A 19,172-nucleotide genomic window follows, 5' to 3' on the forward strand; every position below is an offset into this window, starting at 1 on the left:
TCATCAAAGTTATCCAAAAAGAAAAACTCATCAAACGTTGAGTTTACACCACTTACCAGACTTGTCATAGAGATGAGGACCAGAACTTTGTTTCCTTCACCACAGAATAGAATCAACTGTGGCTAGCAATGCATGTCAGAGGCAAGACCTTGGGCTTTTCCCTGAGACAAAGGTGAGCAGGCAGCTGCTGGACAGGTCGGAGAGCTGCCGCTAGCCAGGAGCCGATGTATCATGGGCAAGATGCCACTTGGGATGGGAGTCCCATCGGATTGCCAAAATTGTTTGGGAACTGAACTTCAGTTAACAGTGATTTTTTTCATGAATCTTAAATACCAACAATCTGCTTTTGACCAGACTATGATCTACAACCTGGGAGTCAGAAATTTTCAACTGGTGGGAGTCTGGTTTATGTAAAAACAACTCAAGGATATGGCTCAGGATATCACCTATAGCCACTGAGAAGGAACTAAATGTCTACGACTTTGCTTTATGGCTAAACTATTATTATTATTTTTCCTTGCCTGACTTTATTTCTGCATTTCCCCACTTCTCTCATTAAATCTCCTCTTTGCAACTTGAGGAAGTCCCAGAAGTAAACAGTTTTTGATAAACAAGATGTCAGAGGCATGGGGGGATGGGGATTTGTCTCTGGGAAGCCTTGGCAGGTTCCTAGCTTAGTATCAGAGCTGGAACAGTCAGCCTGCCATGTTCAAGTGACATAGCGTCTTAACCAACTTAAGCATCCCCATAACCAGTGTGACTTGAGCTTTTTAGAGCAAAATAAAAACAGATGCAATGATCACTTGACAAATTCATGTTCTGATGGGACTGGACACCCCCAACCATGGACAAGAGGAATGTCCATGCTCTTTTCACTAAAAAATTGAAAAGTGAGATTAAGTTATGTCTGTGGAAACAGTTGTCTCTTTAGTCAAATGCTTCTGAGTTCAGGCTTTAATGGTGCACAAACCACATCATTGCTTTTTTTCATAGAGGAGCTGGTCTCACATGCAGTCTACTCTTTTTGAGTCTTCTGGGTATAAAAGCCGCAGGTGCAAGAGGCTTCCCTTCCTATGACACCTGTCATGAACTTTCCTTCCTATCCCTGCTGTCTGAGCTCCACAAAGGCAAGGATTCTGTGGGTGTATCCCTGCTATTTCCAAGTTCTGGCACAAGTAGCTGCTAAATAAACATTGAACACATTGCACAGTTAGTTACTATAAACCTAAAATATTTCCCTGACTTTTTGTACTGTGATGGGTTAAATGGTGTCCTACCCCGTTAGTATGTTGAAGCTCCAACCCCAAGTGCCTCAGAATGTGACCTTATTTGGAAATAGAGTCTTTGCAGTTGTCATTACTTAATTGATGTCATGAGAGTGAGCCCCTAATTCAGTATGATTGGTGTCCTTATGAAGAGTGAAAATCTAGACACAGACAGGCAGACACTGAGAGAAGGCCATGTGAAGATGAAGGTACAGACCAAGTGATGAGTCTATAATCCAAAGAGCAGCAAAGATTGGCAACACACCTCCAGAAGCTTGGAGAGTCTCCTTCACAAACTCAGAAGGAAGCAGTCTTGCTGTTTGATTTTGGATTTTGCTTTGGCTTAAACCACTCAGATTGTGGCAATTTATTACAGTATCCACAGAAAACTACTACATGAACTATTTGTTGATTGGCTGATATCTGTCCAGGTCAGGTATAACCTCCAGACCATTCAGGTTATTGAGATATTTAATAATCATTAATCTTATAGTGTGTAGGAAGACTGGCAATAAAAAAAAAAGGCAGGGAACTATTGATATGAAACTCAGTAAGTGGTAATATTTCACTGTGGGATGAATGAGATCCTGAAGAAATCTGATGTGGGGTCCCAGGAGTTTCTAACATATTAGACTATTTACCAATTCTGGATATTCATATAAACATAGTTGGACAGTATGTGTTGTTCTGTATCTGCGTACTTTACTACATATAATGATTGCAAGATTCTTTGCTCCTTTTTATAATTGAGGAATATTCTACTGTGTACATGGGGCAGATTTGGTGTATCCAAGTATTACGGATGGACACTTGAGCGGTGTCCAGCTTTTGGCAACTGTGAACAATGCTTCCTTTAATTTGCATGAGATAGTTTCTGGTCAACATGTGGTTTTAATCCTTTGATCACAGACCTGAGAATGGATGTTACAGTTTTCTTGTCATTAATACTTTTTATATTAAATGTCCCCCATTTTATGTGGTGTGTGGTTTTCTTTCATCTCTTGGTGGCCTGGGCTGGGAGACTTTCTTGCTCAGGAGGTGTGTCCCTGGTGCGGGTGAGGAGTCTGGGGTCATACACCGAGCTCGGTACTGAAGCTCCCTCATGTGGACCATGGGTTAAGACATGGTACAGTTGTGTCAGCAGCCTGAGTCTATCCTGTGAGGGCACCAGCACACAGTAGGGCCATGTTTAGCATTGGTGATCCTGATGGGAACCGACAGGGCCTGCAGGCAGATGAATTTTGGTACCACTATGGGCATTCCTGCTGTTTTTAGAGGAACTTCCTGTCTTGCTTCTTGGAATGGAGGAGGAATTGTGAATGTGCATGAGAGGAGGGGAGGGGAGAGAGAAGGCTGGCTCTAGTGTGCAGGGGAAGAAACAGATCCTTAGTGCAATTTTTAATTTCAGAAACAACAAACACCCCGCATCCATCCATTTCCTGCCTTTGCCTACCAGATCAGCAACTGTTCCTGGTCAGCCTTCCACTTGGCTGTTCTTCCTGGGGCCACAGAATCCGCCAAGGGCTCATCTCTCTTTAAAGTAAATGAAGAAGGTCTGGATTTGCTTTGGATGGATGGTGATGGTGAAACTCCCTGGGCGCAGTGAAGGATGCCTGGAGCTGTCTGAGAGGACAGAGGTGATCTGTCCAGCATTGCCCCTCGGAGCCACCTGCTTTCCCAGGTTGCCTCTTTCCAGCATCCGCCCACAACACCGTTCCTGATACACCCTGGCTTTCATGCTTCACCCTTGGGATGAAACCTATTTATCCATTCATCCACCCATCCTTTGATCCAACCATTCATCCATCTCTTTGTCCAATCATACATACATTCATCCCAATTCACCTATCCAACCTCTGTCCATTCATCCATCATCCATCCACCAAACCATCCATCTATCCACCACCATCTATCCATCCTCCTTACATCCATCCATTCATCCATCACATATCCATCCATACATCCATGCTGCTCTCCATCTTCCTTACTTCTACCCATTCATCCAACTTCAACCCACTCAACAATCCATCTTTCATCCTTTCTCCTTCCCTCCACTTCCTTCTATCCATCCACAAATTACTCATACATCTTCCTTACTTCCTGTCATCTGTCAATCCATCCATCATCCATCCATCACCCAACAATCCACCCATCCAGCATCCATCTACCTACCTTCCTTTCTTACAACCTTTTTTCCTATCAACCACCCTTCCGTTCATCCATTTATCAAATATTGACTACGTATTTACCTATGTACCCAGACTATATTATGTGCAGTAGACAAAGAAGAGACAAAGAGTCAGATCAAAATGAGGGGAAAGACAGAGCAAAGGAGGCACCTGACCCAAACCTGAACCTGGGGGAGCTTGATTAGGAGTTGTCCAGATGTCCAAGGGCATTCCAAGAAGAAACAGCACAAGTAAAGACTGAGAGCATGAATCAGGCTAAAGCTGTTTAGCTAGCTGGGGGGTGTGCAATGTAATGCACTGCACGGGAGACATCAGAACTTACTGAGGGTACACTTGCATTCTGGGCAGGATTGTAATCTTGGACATATCTGTAGGTGTGTGTGCATGCGTGTGTGTGCACACACACACACACACACACACACACATTCTGTGTGGAGTCCTGGCAAGTGGAGATTGAACTGAACCCTTCCTTAACCTACTGTGGTAGATTCAAGAAGGCTTAGACTCGGAGGAGAGCAGCTTGTTCAAGGTCACACAGGCCTTAGGGGGCAGAGTTGGGATCTGAGCCAGCTCTGTCCAGCTCCCGAGCCCAGGTGAGGGGCAGGCAGGGAATCCCGGGGTGGGGGGCGGCCTGAACCAGGGATGCACAAACCTCTGAGGTGGTTAGGTTCCTGAGTTGGCCATCTCCAGCAGTGCAGTGTGCTCACGTCCCAGGTCCCTGTGAGCGAGCGCTCCTCCACGGATACCACGGAACCCAGACCCCGCAGTGCGGACTGCAGGACAGGAACACAGGGAAGGATGAGCACCCGGCCCCAGATCTGAGCAGAGGACAAAACAGCAGCAGGCACGGAAACACCCAGGCCCAGGGCATAACATCTTTCTGCTTGTCATTCTCAGAGTAAATCTCCACATAAAGAACAGCAGCCCCATTAAATAGATGAAGAAACTGAGGCCAGGGAGGCGCATTCTCCCCAGGGGGGCTGAGCTGGATGAGCATGCCCAGGAGATGGCAGGCACTTAGAAATGCTCTCATCACTGAGCCCCTCCTCCCAGAGATGCTCAGATGGTGTCCTGTATGCCCCTGGGATGCAGTCACTCTTGGGTATCCATCCAGTTTTCCCCAAAATGCATTGACTGTGCAAAGAGGGAAGGCAGGGTGGTCATTCTGACCCTGCCCTGGAAAAGACAGTCTGCTCACCTCACGGCTGGGGATTGTTCTGCAGGAGCTTCCCTGTGCTTCCCTCCTCCCTCTTCGGCAGGAGAAAGCATGGAGGGTGAGGCTCTGCTGCTGCTACCATCCCCCTCTGCCCCCCTCCCCCGCCTATACATCTGCTTCTGAGGCTGGTACCAGCTCGTGAGCAAGAAGTGACAAGTAGGAAGAAGCAAAGCCAGCACGCTGATGAAGGTCGGGTGGGAAGATGAAGTTGGCCTTGTCTCTGATGAAAGTGGGCCAAGGAAAGAGACCATCCCCCACCCCTGTCTCCATGGTAAGAGCTGTGAAAGGGGGACATTGGGAAGGCACCATAGCGTTGGCTCCAGGTTGGATTGTTGGGATTCTCCCAGATTGCATTGAGGACATGGGTATCAATGAAACCAAGGCAACAACAGAGAGAGTTACAGAAATTCCCTGTGAGTAGGGGATGAGTAGAGAGCTCAGAGCTCCATAAGGAGTGCAGACTGGAAAGAAATGAGGTGTCTTCACGTATCTTCTGCGGAAAGGATGTGGCTGGGCTGTGCAGTAGAAGCCTTACCTGGTGGTGGGGGTCAGAGGGTGATGTTGGGGTCCACAGGGGAAGGAGGACTGAGGTTGGAGTCTGAACACAGAGATATCCATCCGCCCCCAGAGTGCCAGGTACCTATGTGTACACCATCACCCAAAACCTCTCAGCATCCCTGTGGACAAAGACTCTGACCTCCCTATTTACAGATGAGGAGACTGAGGCTCAGAGTCCAGAGGTCTAGACACCCAGCAGAGATGCCTGGACTTTCACCTTGGACTGTGTGACTCTGATCACCTACCAGGAAGTCTGTTCAAAATTTCCTTCTTTCTTTATTTTTTTTGTTCACTCAAATGCTATTTGTGTTGTATAAAAAGATTTAGTGTCCCCTGGTAATGGTAAAGAATCTGCCTGCAATTCAGCAGTCCTGGGTTCGATCACTGGGTTGGGAAGATCCCCTGGAGGAGGGCATGGCAACCCACTCCTGTATTCTTGCCTGGAGAATCCCATGGACAGAGGAGCCTGGCGGCCTACAGTCCGTGGGGTCGCAAAGAGTCAGACACGACTGAGCAACAAACGCTTTCCCTTTTCATAAAGATTTACCACGAGAATAAAGGAGAAAACAAACAAAACACATGGATGTTGGAATCACTGAAAAATCAAGTAGACCAGGAAGAGAGAAGAAGTGGCGGAGGGGTGCCCTGATGCCCCCCTACACCGACCCTCACTCCCTTTCATGACAGTCCTGATGCATGTCTTTGCCAAGGTGGCATCTGAGTCAGGATCGTCACACTTGGGTTTTGCCGGCCTCGTGTGCATCTGCTTGTGTATCCTGACTCAGTGATCTGGGAGCGGGGTGCAGGGTGGGGCAGGGTACCTGCAGATTCACCGTCACAGGCTGAGACCGGACAGGGTCCTCATCCACCTCGAACAGATGGTGGAGCCGCAGCAGGACTCGGCGGAGCTCTGCCTTGGCTTCTCCTTGATTGTCTTGGGGACAGAAGGAAGGTGGCAGTAAGGACCCCTGACCATGCCTGGTACTTTACACCTCCTGTTCACATCTTCAACCTAAGAAGCAGCTAACACGGTGCTCGCTTGACACCAAAGAAACCAGAGCTCAGAGAGGGGTGGGCACTTGCCCAAGGCCACACAGCTGGTATGGAAGGAAGAAGGAGGAGGGAGAATTCCAACCCAGACTCTGGCAATGTTAAGGCTTCCCACCACCCACACAGGGACAGATGCCAATGTCTGGAAAGTCTTCGTTCTTATTCACTTTATGATTATCATTGGTCCTGTCCTGCAACCTTCCAGTTATCTGAAACATACTCTCTGCCTTGGTCCCTGTGAAGGGTCTCCTTCACAACCCCAAGGCTGACCCAACCATGAGCAAAGCTTTTTCCTGCCTCTGAGATGAGGAAGCATGTGTTGTAATACTGCATCCATCTGCTGGGTCCCTGGTGACCACATGAGAAGGACTTCCCTGCTGACCGCCCTCCCTGCACCCCCGGATATATGGCATAAGAGCAAAATAACCTTGTGTTGTGTTTGAACCATGAGAATTTGGGTTCCTTGTTACTGCAGCATAGGAGGCTTGCAAAACCTCTTCTCTGCCTTCCTAGTTGAGGTGCTTACAGATTGCAGCTCTAGAAACAGACAAGGTCTTCTGGCTCCCTAAAAGGTCGATGCGATGATGGTGGTGGTGATTGTAGTGTTGATGGTGATGATGATGAAGATATGGTTGTGATGAAGATGGTGAATGAGATTTGGGATTCTAATGGTCTATGAAGGCAGGGGACCCTCACACCATCCACTGATGCTCCCCAGAGTTGGCCCCAACTCACTTATCTTTATGAGAAAGGATTTGCTTGGTCCAGCCCCTTTTCCTCCTCTTAGGTACAAGCTGCCTCCATGAGGCATGCACTCAGTGGGCTTGGCAACACACACAGGTCTATAGGGTAGGCTCTACCATGCCAGGGGTTCCCCCCTTCTCTTCCGTGACACATGGAGCAACGCCCTAGAGGTCAGTGTTAGGAAGTCACCTGTCTGCAGGATAGAGCCACAGCCTCCAATGCCCACTTTATTAGTCACACAGATGGTATTTGACCTCTGCCTCTTCCTTTCCCTCCTGCTTCTCATCTTGTAGACCTTACACTGGAGTGTGCCAGCCCTTGTAGGGTCTTTGGAAACAGGGGGGGTGGTGGCTGAGGCATGGTCAGCCCCACTTTTGAGATGCTCAGAGTGTAAATAGTAGTTCAGTCACTCAGTTGTGTCTGACTCTTTGCGACCCCATGGACTGCAGCACAACAGGCCTCCCTGTCCATCACCAACTCCCGGAGTCCACCCAAACCCATGTCCATTGAGTCGGTGATGCCATCCAACCATCTCATCCTCTGTTGTCCCCTTCTCCTCCCGCCTTCAATCTTTCCCAGCATCAGGGTCTTTTCCAATGAGTCAGTTCTTTTCCTCAGGTGGCCAAAGTATTAGAGTTTCAGCTTTGGCATCAGTCCTTGCAATGAATATTCAGGACTGATTTCCTTTAGGGTGGACTGGTTGGATCTCCTTGCAGTCCAAGGGACTCTCAAGAGTCTTCTCCAGCACCACAGTTTAAAACCATCAGTTCTTCGGTGCTCAGCTTTCTTTATAGTCCAACTCTCCCATCCATACATGACTGCTGGAAAAACATAGCTTTGACTAGATGGACCTTTGTTGGCAAGAGTGTGAAGGGGCATATAAGGAGCACTGTGGGCTTTGGCAATATGATGAGCTGCTTCCTGACAGTTGCTTCCTCTATCAGGAGGTCCTCCCAGATGCCCTGCTGGGGGCTCCCCTCTGTACACGGTCATTGCAGTCTAGATGGCATCCAGGCCCACCTGTCCCTGGCTTGCTGAGTGACCTGCCTCTCAGTGGGCCTCCATCTCCTCATTTGGCAGATAGGGAAACCGAGTGACCTCACAAAGCCTGGATGACTCTGGGGAGAGCGCCTTTGTCTGGCGAGGGGCGAGGGGACCTGGTTGACATGTGACGACAGAGTGAGTCTGGACGCCTGAACACCTGCCTCACCTTCCCGAAGATTCTGCACGTGCTTCGTGTGGTTTGAGTTGTACGTCCAGCCTGGGATGCTGAGGATCTGCAGGTGGACGCTTGGGGGCAGCGTCACAGCCTCTTGCTGCTGGGGGCGAGGGTGAATCCCGGCTGTCTCTACAAGGCGGATGGATGGAAGGAGAGGGTTTGGGCCAAACGTTTCCTCCTGGCATTCAGAGCTCTCCACACCAAGTCACCCATTTCATCCAGTCTCACACCCCTCCCACCTGTGGCCCATACCACAGGCAGCCTGAAGCATCTGTTGTTGAAAATGCCTCAAACCACCTTGAATCTCCAGTGCAGCCATTTAAAATTACAAATGAAGAGACAAGGCCCAGAGAGGGAACTTCATTTCTTCAAGATCACACAGGAAGTTAGCTTAGATCTCTCTTTGCTGTTCAAAGTCTGGGATGTCCACTCCCCTTGTTTGTCATCTATTGCTATCTCTGCTCAGAGGGACCTCAGCTCTCCTCCTTCTAGGAATCGCTCTGTTCAACTCTGGGCTCCAGCTGGAGTTGCTGGCGCCTCACAACACCTAAGGCCACGGTGATTGGTCAGGCTTGGATCATGTGATTTGATCAGGACCAATCAGATTCTTTCCCTAGGATCTCTGCTTTTGGGACCTGAGTCTCAGTTCCTTTTGGGTAGGGGAGACCCAGAGCCCTAGAGCTGTTCCCAGCCAGGTCCCAGACTGGAGGAGAAAGAAGGTCTGTCTGCAGACAGAGGGAAGCTCAAGCGACGGAAGGAAGAAGAGGAGTGGTCTCATGAAGGGTGCAGCGCCCAAGGCACAATTACACCCCAGTCCCTCTCTGGGGTGCCTTGGCCTCTTAATAAAGTCTCCTTGTGGCTCAGACGGATCAGCTTCAGTCTCCCTCATGTGCCACCAGAGGAGCCCAGAGTGGGACCCAAGGATGGAGCTGACCACAGCAATGGAACTTGCTCACCATGGCAACATCTGCTTTGTGGGAACGGCTCCCAGCTGCCAGGAAGGAACCACTGACTGACCTAGAAGCAGACCCCACTCTGCTGGCTCATCACGTCCCCTCTCCTGGGAAGCTGTCCCTGGACCTGGAGGTGGCCAGGCCGGCAGCTCTTGGCAGTCCTGGGAGAGATGGACATGAGCACCTGCTCCCGAGAGGCCCTGAGCTGCCGTGCCTCCCTCCTGCCCTGCCCTCTTCTCCAGCTCCTCTTTTCATCCCAGGAGCTTCTCTGGGCCTGGCTGTGGACATGATCTCATGGCCACAAGAGAGCGTCAGCTGATTTCCCTTGAAGTTGATTGCTGAACTCCACTTGGTGTCAGGTCAAACTCCACCAGACCTACAGGGCAGCAGGCCCTCTCTTCGGCAGCACTGTCTCTCCATCCTAAACCTATATCCGCATGATTTGGTTCCCCAGGACAGCCCCTGAGGAATCCTTCAGGGGAGGGGCTGGCTCTAACATGGGTACAACTTGTAGCATGCAACAGGCAGTCAGTAAATGACTCAAATGAGCCAGCCACAGTCCACCTGCCTGCTAATGCCCTGGGAAGGTTTGGTGTGAAACTCAAACAAACTGAAAAGTGAAAGTGTTCATCATTCAGTCGCGTTTGACTTTTTGAGACCTCGTGGACTGTAGTCCACCAGGCTCCTCTGTCCATGGGATTCTCCAGGAAAGAATACTGGAGTGGGCTGCCATTCCCTTCTCCAAGGGATCTTCCTGACCCAGGGATCAAACCCAGGTCTCCCAAACTGCAGGCATATTCTTTATCATCTGAGCCACTAGGGAACACATAAAACTCAAAGAAGGAGAATCTTAAAAGCACATCCTAATTAAACCTCCTTCAACCGAATAGAAACTCAAAACAGTTGAACGATTACAGGAAAAACTTGGAAAATTGTGGGTTTGGCTCCAACCACTGCAATAAAGTAAATATTGCAATAAAGCCAGTCACAAATTTCTTGATTTTCCAGTCTGTATAAAATTTACATTTACACTGTATTATAGTCTATTAAGTGTGTAATACCATTATGTCTAAAAAATGTATAAAACTTATTTTTAAAATTTGACTGTGTGGATCACAAAAAACTGAAAAATTCTTCAAGAGATGGGAATACCAGACCACCTGACCTACCTCCTACCTCATATAGAAATCTGTATGCAGTTCAAGAAGCAACAGTTAGAACTGGACATGGAATAACAGACTGGTTCCAAATCGGGAGAGGAGTACGTCAAGGATGTATATTGTCACCCTGCTTGTTTAACTTATTTGCAGAGAACATCATGAGAAATGCTGGACTGGATGAAACACAAGCTAGAATCAAGATTGCCGGGAGAAATATCAATAACCTCAGATATGCAGGTGACACCACACTTATGGCAGAAAGCAAAGAACTAAAGAGCCTCTTGATGAAAGTGAAAGAAGAGAGTGAAAAAGTTGGCTTAAAACTCAACATTCAGAAAACTAAGATCATGGCATCTGGTCCCATCACTTCATGGGAAATATATAGGGAAACAGTGGAAACAGTGAGACTTTATTTTCTTGGGCTCTAAAATCACTGTAGATGGTGACTGCAGCCATTAAATTAAAAGAGGCATACTCCTCGGAAGAAAAGTTATGACCAAGCTAGACAGCATATTAAAAAGCAGAGACATTACTTTGCCAACAAAGGTCCATCTAATCAAAGCTATCATTTTTTCAGGAATCATGTATGGATGTGAGAGTTGGACTTTAAAGAAAACTGAGTGCCGAAGAATTGACGGTTTTGAACTGTGGTTTTGGAGAAGACTCTTGAGAGTCCCTTGGACTGCAAGGAGTTCCAACCAGTCCACCCTAAAGGTGGACTGAATATTCATTGGATGGACTGATGCTGAAACTGAAGCTCCAATACTTTGGCCACCTGATGCAAAGAACCAACTCATTGGAAAGGACCCTGATGCTGGGAAAGATTGAAGGAAGGAGGAGAAGGGGACAACAGAGAATGAGATGGTTGGATGGCATCACCGACTCTATGGACATGCATTTGAGTAAACTCCGGGAGTTGGTGATGGACAGGGAGGCCTGTTGTGCTGCAGTCCATGGGGTCGCAAGGAGTCAGACATGACTGAGTGACTGAAATGAACTGACTAAAAAAGATAATATCTCCTCTGAGTTCTCTTTGGGTTGTAATCTTTTCACAATAACAGTATCAAAGGTTATTAATTCCAGGTCCCCATAATAAATATAATAATAGTGAAAAAGTTTGAGATATTTAAGAATTAGAAAAATGTGACACATGGATGTGAACTGAGCAAATACTATTGGAAGAACAGTGTAGATGGACTTGCTCCATGCACACAGTGTAGATGGACTTGCTCCATGCACAGTTGTCACAAATCTTCAATTTATTAAAAAAAAAAAAGCAGTATCTTCAAAACTCAGTAAAGGGAAGCATATAAATTGAGGTATGCCTGTAGTGAGAATGATCAACCCATTTATTGTATTTAGGTCTTTAATTTTTTTAAGACTTCTCCATAGCAGCATCTTTAAATGGAGTCATTGTTTAATGCATTTCATGTTCATCTATTTCAATAAAGATATCAAACTGTAGGGATGTTTATCTACAGAAGTCTCAGTGGAGACAACTCATATACCTTGCAAATCAGAACATGGAATTAGAATCACCCTCACCTGTTGACAGAATATCTGGATTTAGATAAAACTCTTCTTTTAAATAAAGAAGTCTTGAAATAACTTGATAACATACGTCATATTAAGAAAGACAAAGGTACATTGGGGAGAAAATGGAGGAGAATCAGGGAAAAGATGTAGAGCGATACAAGTGAGTCCCAAATCTACACTTGCTAGCTGTATGATCTTAAATCATTGAACCTCTTTGAACCTCAGTTTGTCCATATTTAAAATGAAAGACTTGAATCTGAGGTTCCTGAGGTCCCCTCCTGCCCCAAAGTAGCTCAGATTCATGGGGGCACCAGCTGATTTTCATCCCTGGCCAGGTCGGCTCACCCCAGGGCAGTGATGACAGGTGCGCCAAAAGGAGGCCCTCTTACCGCTCAGGTCTCGAATCAGCACGACGGGCCTGTGTTGCAGCGCCACCCCGCTCCTTGGGCCAAGGTCCCTGGTGAGGGTCCGGGTTCCCAGCAGGAGCCAGAGCACTGGGTGGACAACCAAGGTGTCGTTCAGCGTGAGGTCGTCCGATGAGTTCCCTTGCTTGTTGTTCCACAGCCGCTGATGGAGCGTGACCTGTAGGGAAGAGTCATCTGACAGGCCTCGCCTGGCCCCTGGTGGACCCGTGGTGACCAGAGGGGCCTCCTCCTACCTCCATCTGCCCGCTCCCTTGGCTGGAGACGCCGTGCGCCTGCTCCGACAGCAGCACCAGCCTGCTCTGCCTGTCCTGGATGAAGGCCGACTGAGTCATGGGGTAGTAATTCTGTGGACAGAAATATTGCCAGACGGGTGGTCATGGTCATGGTCATGGCCGGGTGGGCCACCTGATCAGGCATCTCCCTCGGGCCCCCACCAGCCTCCCCACAGGCACAGTGGCAGCTCAGGGCGGCCCTGGTAGTGGCAGGGAGGGGCTCTGACTTGTGAGATGGATGCCCTGGGATTCAAATCCAGCTCCACTGCTTCTTGACCTTACGAGCTGAGGGACTCAGGCTGCCCAAGCCTCAGTTTCAGTTCAGTTCAGTCCAGTTCAGTCGCTCAGTTGTGTCCAACTCTTTGCGACCCCATGAACCACAGCACGCCAGGCCTCCCTGTCCATCACCTCAGTTTACCCACCTGTAAAAGGGGCTCCCAAACCATCCCTAAGAAACTGTGGCAGGAAGGGAATGAAGGCTTGGGTGTCAGTCCAGTCTGAGATAGGCTAATGGTTGCCCGATAGTAAAGGGCTCAAGCTTGGGCTGGAAAGCGGTCACACAGTCCACACCCTTTGCTCTGTTGGAGCAACATGTCCTGGGCCGAGGGCCTTGGACTCTCTGGAGCCCAGGCCACAGGGGGTGAGAACCAGCCAACAGGGATGAGAGGGACCAGAAACTCAAGAAAGGCAGAGCAGGGAGGGGCCACATTCTCCACTGGAAGGAGGAAGAACTAATGTGGATTGAGGCTCACTAGGTGCCCAGCCTGGCACTGCTCCTGGATCATCCCAGCTGATCACACAGCGCTGGGGGGAGGTTACCCCCTTCCCCAGGAGAGCACCGAGGCCCAGGGAGGCCGAGGGACTTGCCCCAGGTCACGCTGCTGGGGGCAGAGCATCTCAGAGCTGGATGATTGCAGAAATCAGCCTGTGCTCACGTTTCCCAGGCAACCAGGCAGTAGCCTGCCTAAGAGCAGCAAAGGAGGGTCACAGCCGCTCAGGCCTGGACAGGCACCTGCATCTGCTTCATCCTCAGAGCAATCCCAGCGGGTCAGTCATCTGACAGAGGAGGACACGCCGTGCCCACAGTGGACCTCAGGGACCTCAGGCCCTCATATGTGGGGGCCCCAGAGCTCTGAACCCAGGTCTGAACAAGCCTGGGTCTCAGCCCCTAACGGCACACATGGGCGACAGAGGTTCTGGGAGATGCTCTGGAGGCCTCTGCTGCTGGAGCTAAAGGGGTGTCTCCAGGCTCTGGAGAGAGACTGCCTCTCAGGTCTGTGGTCACTGTTCCCATGAGGCACCACAGGACATACCCGAGCGATAGTGTTCGCCTTGTACTCCTTGTAGGCTCTGCGCTGCATCTGGTACCCATTGTTGTCGGAGTAGAGGACCCGGCCGGTGTTGAGATTGGTGCTGGTCCTCAAGATGGCCTCGCGGTTCAGCTCCAAGGGGCCCACCCTGTACTCCTGCTCTAGACGATGACACAGCAGCTCCCCGTCAGCGCCCGGGGGCCCGCGGGCCAGCCGGGAGTAGATGGTGTACGTGGGGTCACGGTCATTCACCGTTCTGGAGGAGGAGCGGAAGAGATACGTCAAGCTGGGGGAGACTTCCGGATGCCAGTCCTTCCTCCTTCCCTACCTCCATCTCCTCCTGTTTCCCCCCTCCCTCCTTCCGTGGGCAGAGGGGCTTCTTGGACAAAAAAACAGGAAGAGCCCCCCTTCCCTGAAGGCACAGAGCATCTGGCCAGGCCTGGGTGGCTTGTTTCTCTTCTGTTAATGAAAACACAAGAACTGCTCTGGTGTGTGACGTCATTACCACCACGGGCTACTGTCCCACCTCTGGACTTAGATGCCAGCAAGATGATACAGCACAGGCAAGCCCAGCCGGGACTGCAGAGGCTGGACCATCTCATGTCTGCGCCGAACTTTCATTGAGGAAGGGCCATGTGTGAGCACAGGTCCAGGAGCTGGGTGTCTGGAGCAGAGACATTTCCGCATTCACCTGCCCACGAGCACCCACCTGCGCTGGGCACAACCAGAGGGGCCGGCCTCACCGTAGAAGTATTGCCGAATCTCAGTCACGAGCTCGCCCTGGACGATCTCCATTCCCACAGTCTCCCACGCTGGCTTCGCGGTTTCATTGGATGTAAACACATAGTTATCGGAAATGGGTCCCTGATCCTCATCACCATTCACCTCGTACTCCGTGAACTGCTGGGTCACTTGTATGGTTTGGTTATTCTGCCTGCAGTGGTGGGAAAGAGAAAAGAGCATTATTCTCTTGTTAATGGCCCATCCCTCTGATGGGAGCCAGGCTCACAAGCCTCTATACACACACCAGCCTGGAACCAGGAGTGAACAGAAGTGACCTCTGTAGAAGCTGGGTGGCATGTCTGTCGATGCAACATTACTGAGCCCTCAAGAGGAATGAGGTTCTCATCCATGCTGCCCTGTGGGTGAATCTTGGAAATGTGATGCTATGTGAAAGAAACCAGTCTCCAAAGGATCCCAGGTGGTGTGATTCCATTGCAGGAAATGCCCACAGAGGCAAATCCGGAGAGACAGAAAGGAGATTCCAGTAGCCAGGGCCCTGGGGGAGGTGAAAGTGGGGACTGAGGATTCTTTTTGGAGGTGATGGAAATATCTGAAAACTGGAGTTTCCTGCACACCTCTGTGAAAACAGGAAACAGCACAGATGTGTACGGTGTAACGTGGTGACTTGTGTGGTATGTGAAATATATCAACACGCTTGTCATATATGAAAGAACAAAGGCCCTCCTCCAGCAAACTGGGCTGGGGTGGTCTGTGCACATAGTGACTGCCCCCCTCAGGCCTTTGCACAGGCAGATCCTTCTAAGGAACCACTGTCCGCTTGTCTGACCCATGGATTTCCTCCAGACTTCAAGGCCTCAGGCCTGGCTCTGGGGGTCTCGTCCCTGCCAAGCCTCCTCTGAGCTGCCCTCTGTCTATTCCAACTGGCTGCCCTCTCTGGCTGTGTGGCAGCTGCTGGCTGTACCCTTCCTGGGGGGGTGAGGGAGCCCAGTAAGAAGCACACCTTCCCTCACCTGAGCCCAAAGCACCTGAAGACACACCGGGGTCAGGCAGATGGACAGCAGGACGCTCCGGGGAAGGGCTATGCGGGGATGTGGCTTGGGTGTGGGGCACACTTGGGCGGGCAGAAAGGGATGGGGAGCTGGAGCCGGCCCTTCGGGGCATTCCAGAAGGGGCGTGGGGCCTGAGTGATGATGGAGCCCAAAGCCGGCCTGCAGCTTCCCCTTTCCCTGCCTGACCAGGGAGGCTCACATGTGCTGGGGTTGTACCTCATTTCTGCTGCTCCCCCACACCCTCTGCTGACCTCCCATGCTGGATCCTGTGGGTCCTGGTTGCTTTTGTGGCCCAGCCTAGACTCACACAACCTAGAAATGAAGCTGGCTACACAATAAGGGTCTTCACGACCATCGCATCCTTGCAATGCCAGTGAGGAAATGAAGAGGCAGGTGGGGCATTACCTGCCCAGCTCCCAGGACCCTCCTGGCCTCAGAGGCAGCAATGGCTGCACCTCACCTTTCCCAGATGCTGTCCATCAGGTTGCTGTCCTTGTCCAGGAACACAGTGTAGCAGTCATTTTCCACGTGCACCAGGCACCTGACCACGCTTGAGTCATGTCTCCTGGGTCTGCGGCCAAACTGCTTGGTGTTGGCCATCATGGCCTCAGTCTCCTGAGTGTCCTCCTTGGCCCTCCTGCTGGGCTTGATGACATAATACCAGTAGCTGAGTCCTGGGATCGTGGTCAGCACAAGCAGGTCATAGACAGATGGCATCTCCTTTGAGTTCTGAACCTGCAAGGCCAGAGGGACAGGATCACATGATGGATGTCACATGGGGGGAAGACATCTCAGTCTCCTTAGCAACCCTGGGCTTACACACCTCCTGGATGTTGTGCTTGCTCCCCATGGGGGCAGCAGGGTCATCCATCATTGGGCTGATCTGGACTCCCCTCCTGCATCCTTTCTGCTCAACAGGGTCCTAGCCCAGCCCCTTTCCCCTCCTCCTTCCTTTCTCCTTTGAGGCTGAAAAAGCAACGTCCCTTCTTCCCAACTCTCCCTGCTGTTTCCTGCCTCTGAGCGTTTGCTCACACTGTTCCCTCGACCCGGAGGGCCTCCCCTTTGGTGGGAGCTCTCTTGTCTCTTCATCCTCCAATTTCCCAGAGGAGGGAGGTTTTCAGGTCATCCCTCCAGGATTTTCCTTATCTCCAAGTTATCTGATTTAGGGACGGGATGAGGACTCTGGGTCCATGCAGGGAGGCCCCTGACTCTTTGGGGAACAGGTGCCATCTCTGGGCTTCTGTTGGGGGTTTTGTGGTAAGTTGGGGGGCTATTAGCAAATTTATGTGGCTTCTTATAAGATAGACTGGGACCGGGCCCCCTTGCTTCAGTGCTGCAATGCTCGGACACGCCTCTCCTCAAGCAACAAAATGCAAAGAAATTGTATGGGACTAAAAAGAACCACATGTATGCGCAGTTGAGGGCAAATTCTGGACAAAAGATTTAAAAAAAAACCCTAAAAAACTTAACTGCCACTTTTTAAAAAAGAGTCTGGAGCAAAAGCAGGGGTCAGAGCAAAAGCATGGACCCTGCACACACCACCACCTAAGGAGTGCGCAAACACCTCAGCCACCTCTCCAACCCAACTAGTGGGCCCACCCCTGCCCTCACCCCATACAAAGAACCAGCTCCCCTCTTGGAGAATAAGCAAGCAAGGGAAACTGTTGTTGTTTTCACCCTGCCCCCATGCTGCCACAGGGGCCCCAATAAAGCCTTGCCTGAATTTCTTGGTCTGGCCTCTGATCAACTTCTATTATTTAAAAATGCCAAGTACCCTGGTCAGTGAGGCTTCCCTGGTGGCTCAGATGGTAAAGAATCAGCCTGCAATGTTGGAGACCCGGGTTCAGTCCCTGGGTCAGGAAGATTCCCCTGGAGAAGGAAATGACAACCCACTCCAGTATTCTTGCCTGGAGAACCCCATGGCTAGAGGATCCTGGCAGGCTAAAGTCCATGGACTCACAAAGAGTCAGACACAACTGAGCAACTAACACATTCACCCTGGTCAGTAATAGACTCTCCAACATGGCCTTTCTGTGAACAAAAGCAAGCATCTTGTCCCCACCCATACCCCCCAAACCTGTCCTGAAGCTTTTCCTCCACTACGGTCATCATGGGCCACATTCTCTACCTTCTTATTTTGTTCCTGTCTGGATCCCCCTGCTAGAATATGAGCCCCCAGGGGGCACAGACTTTTGTTGGCTTGGTAATTAGAATTTCTCCAGCACCTAGATTAAGGCCTGACACAGAGTAGGTGTTCAGTCATCTTTAAGTGTGTTTACTCTTAGTGGGTATCGCCTTTGGTTGGGGAGGGGGGTATAATATGTTGAGTCTGCTCAAACCAACACCCATCAATGTCAGAGGAACCCTTCCTCTCGGTCTCAGCTAAGGACTACTGCCTGGACTGCTAGGTCCTCACTCCATGCCTTAACTGTCCAGTTCTGTGTCTGTTTCCTGAATCCATGGGGTCTCTGGTGTCCAGGGGCCCAGAGTGGGCATTCAGGAGTGTTTGCTGAAAGGTTGCTGATGGCAGAACCTCTTCCACCTCCCCAAGGAAGAGTCGGCTGGGTGACAAGTAAGGTGCTGTCTGGGACCACATCCAGCTCCAGGTTTTGGGAGGAGATGGGGTGGGACCACCCATTCATACTGGATGAGGGTTTAAGGAATTTGCCCCCAGCCCCTAACAAAGCACTTCTATAAAGATCCACTTGTAAGACTCTGCATGGATTTTCCTATACAAAGTGGGAATTTTGATAATACTACGAAAGTGAAAGTGTTAGTTGCTCACTTGTGTCCAACTGTAGCCCACCAGTTTCCTCTGTCCATGGGATTCTCCAGCCAAGAATGCTGGAGTGTGTTGCCATTTCCTTCTCCAAGGAATCTTCCCAGGGATCAAACCCAGGTCTCCAGCACAGAAAGCACATTCTTTACCACATGAGCCACAAGGGAAGCCCTTATAATATTATATATAGTCCTATATGGGGGGATGCCACCCATGCAGCCCACACCAGGAGACCTCCCAGCTTGGGGACGGTAGAAGCGATTTCAGGCCAAATCAGATGCCCAAAGCCTAGGATCAGTGCCCTGGGTGGATCCCACCGACCTTGAGGACAATGTCCTCATAGTGACAGTGGGATTGTCATTGCTCACTAAAATGGCCCCCACTTCTCGGGGGTCCCTGCCTAGAACAGAGGGAGCAATCACAAGTGCAACTGAGACAGGATTCCTGCCCATACCTGTGCAGGCACGGGTGGCCTGACTCATCCGTGATGCTGACCTCGGGGAAGTCCACAGTCAGGGTGACGATGGGGGTGACTGTCCAGGCCAGGGGGTTGTAGATCATGGCAAGGAATCCCCCAGGTTCAAGGCCTGCACACACACAAGAGGTTTACTTGCTGCCATGGGACACATTCCGCACACCTGGGTGTCCCTTGGAACAAGGGAAACTGAGGCAGGTGAGACCAACCCTGCAGACTCCAGGGAGA

The 19,172-nt window shown here is 50.4% G+C and overlaps 1 pseudogene; it reads right to left on the reverse strand.

The window, feature by feature from the left end:
- Positions 1 to 2,790: 2,790 nt before the first annotated feature.
- LOC133058675 (epididymis-specific alpha-mannosidase-like) overlaps positions 2,791 to 19,172 on the reverse strand; it is a 66,668-nt pseudogene continuing 50,286 nt past the window's right edge.

This window comes from Dama dama, chromosome 6, assembly GCF_033118175.1.
Source record: "Dama dama isolate Ldn47 chromosome 6, ASM3311817v1, whole genome shotgun sequence".
Taxonomy (NCBI): domain Eukaryota; kingdom Metazoa; phylum Chordata; class Mammalia; order Artiodactyla; family Cervidae; genus Dama; species Dama dama.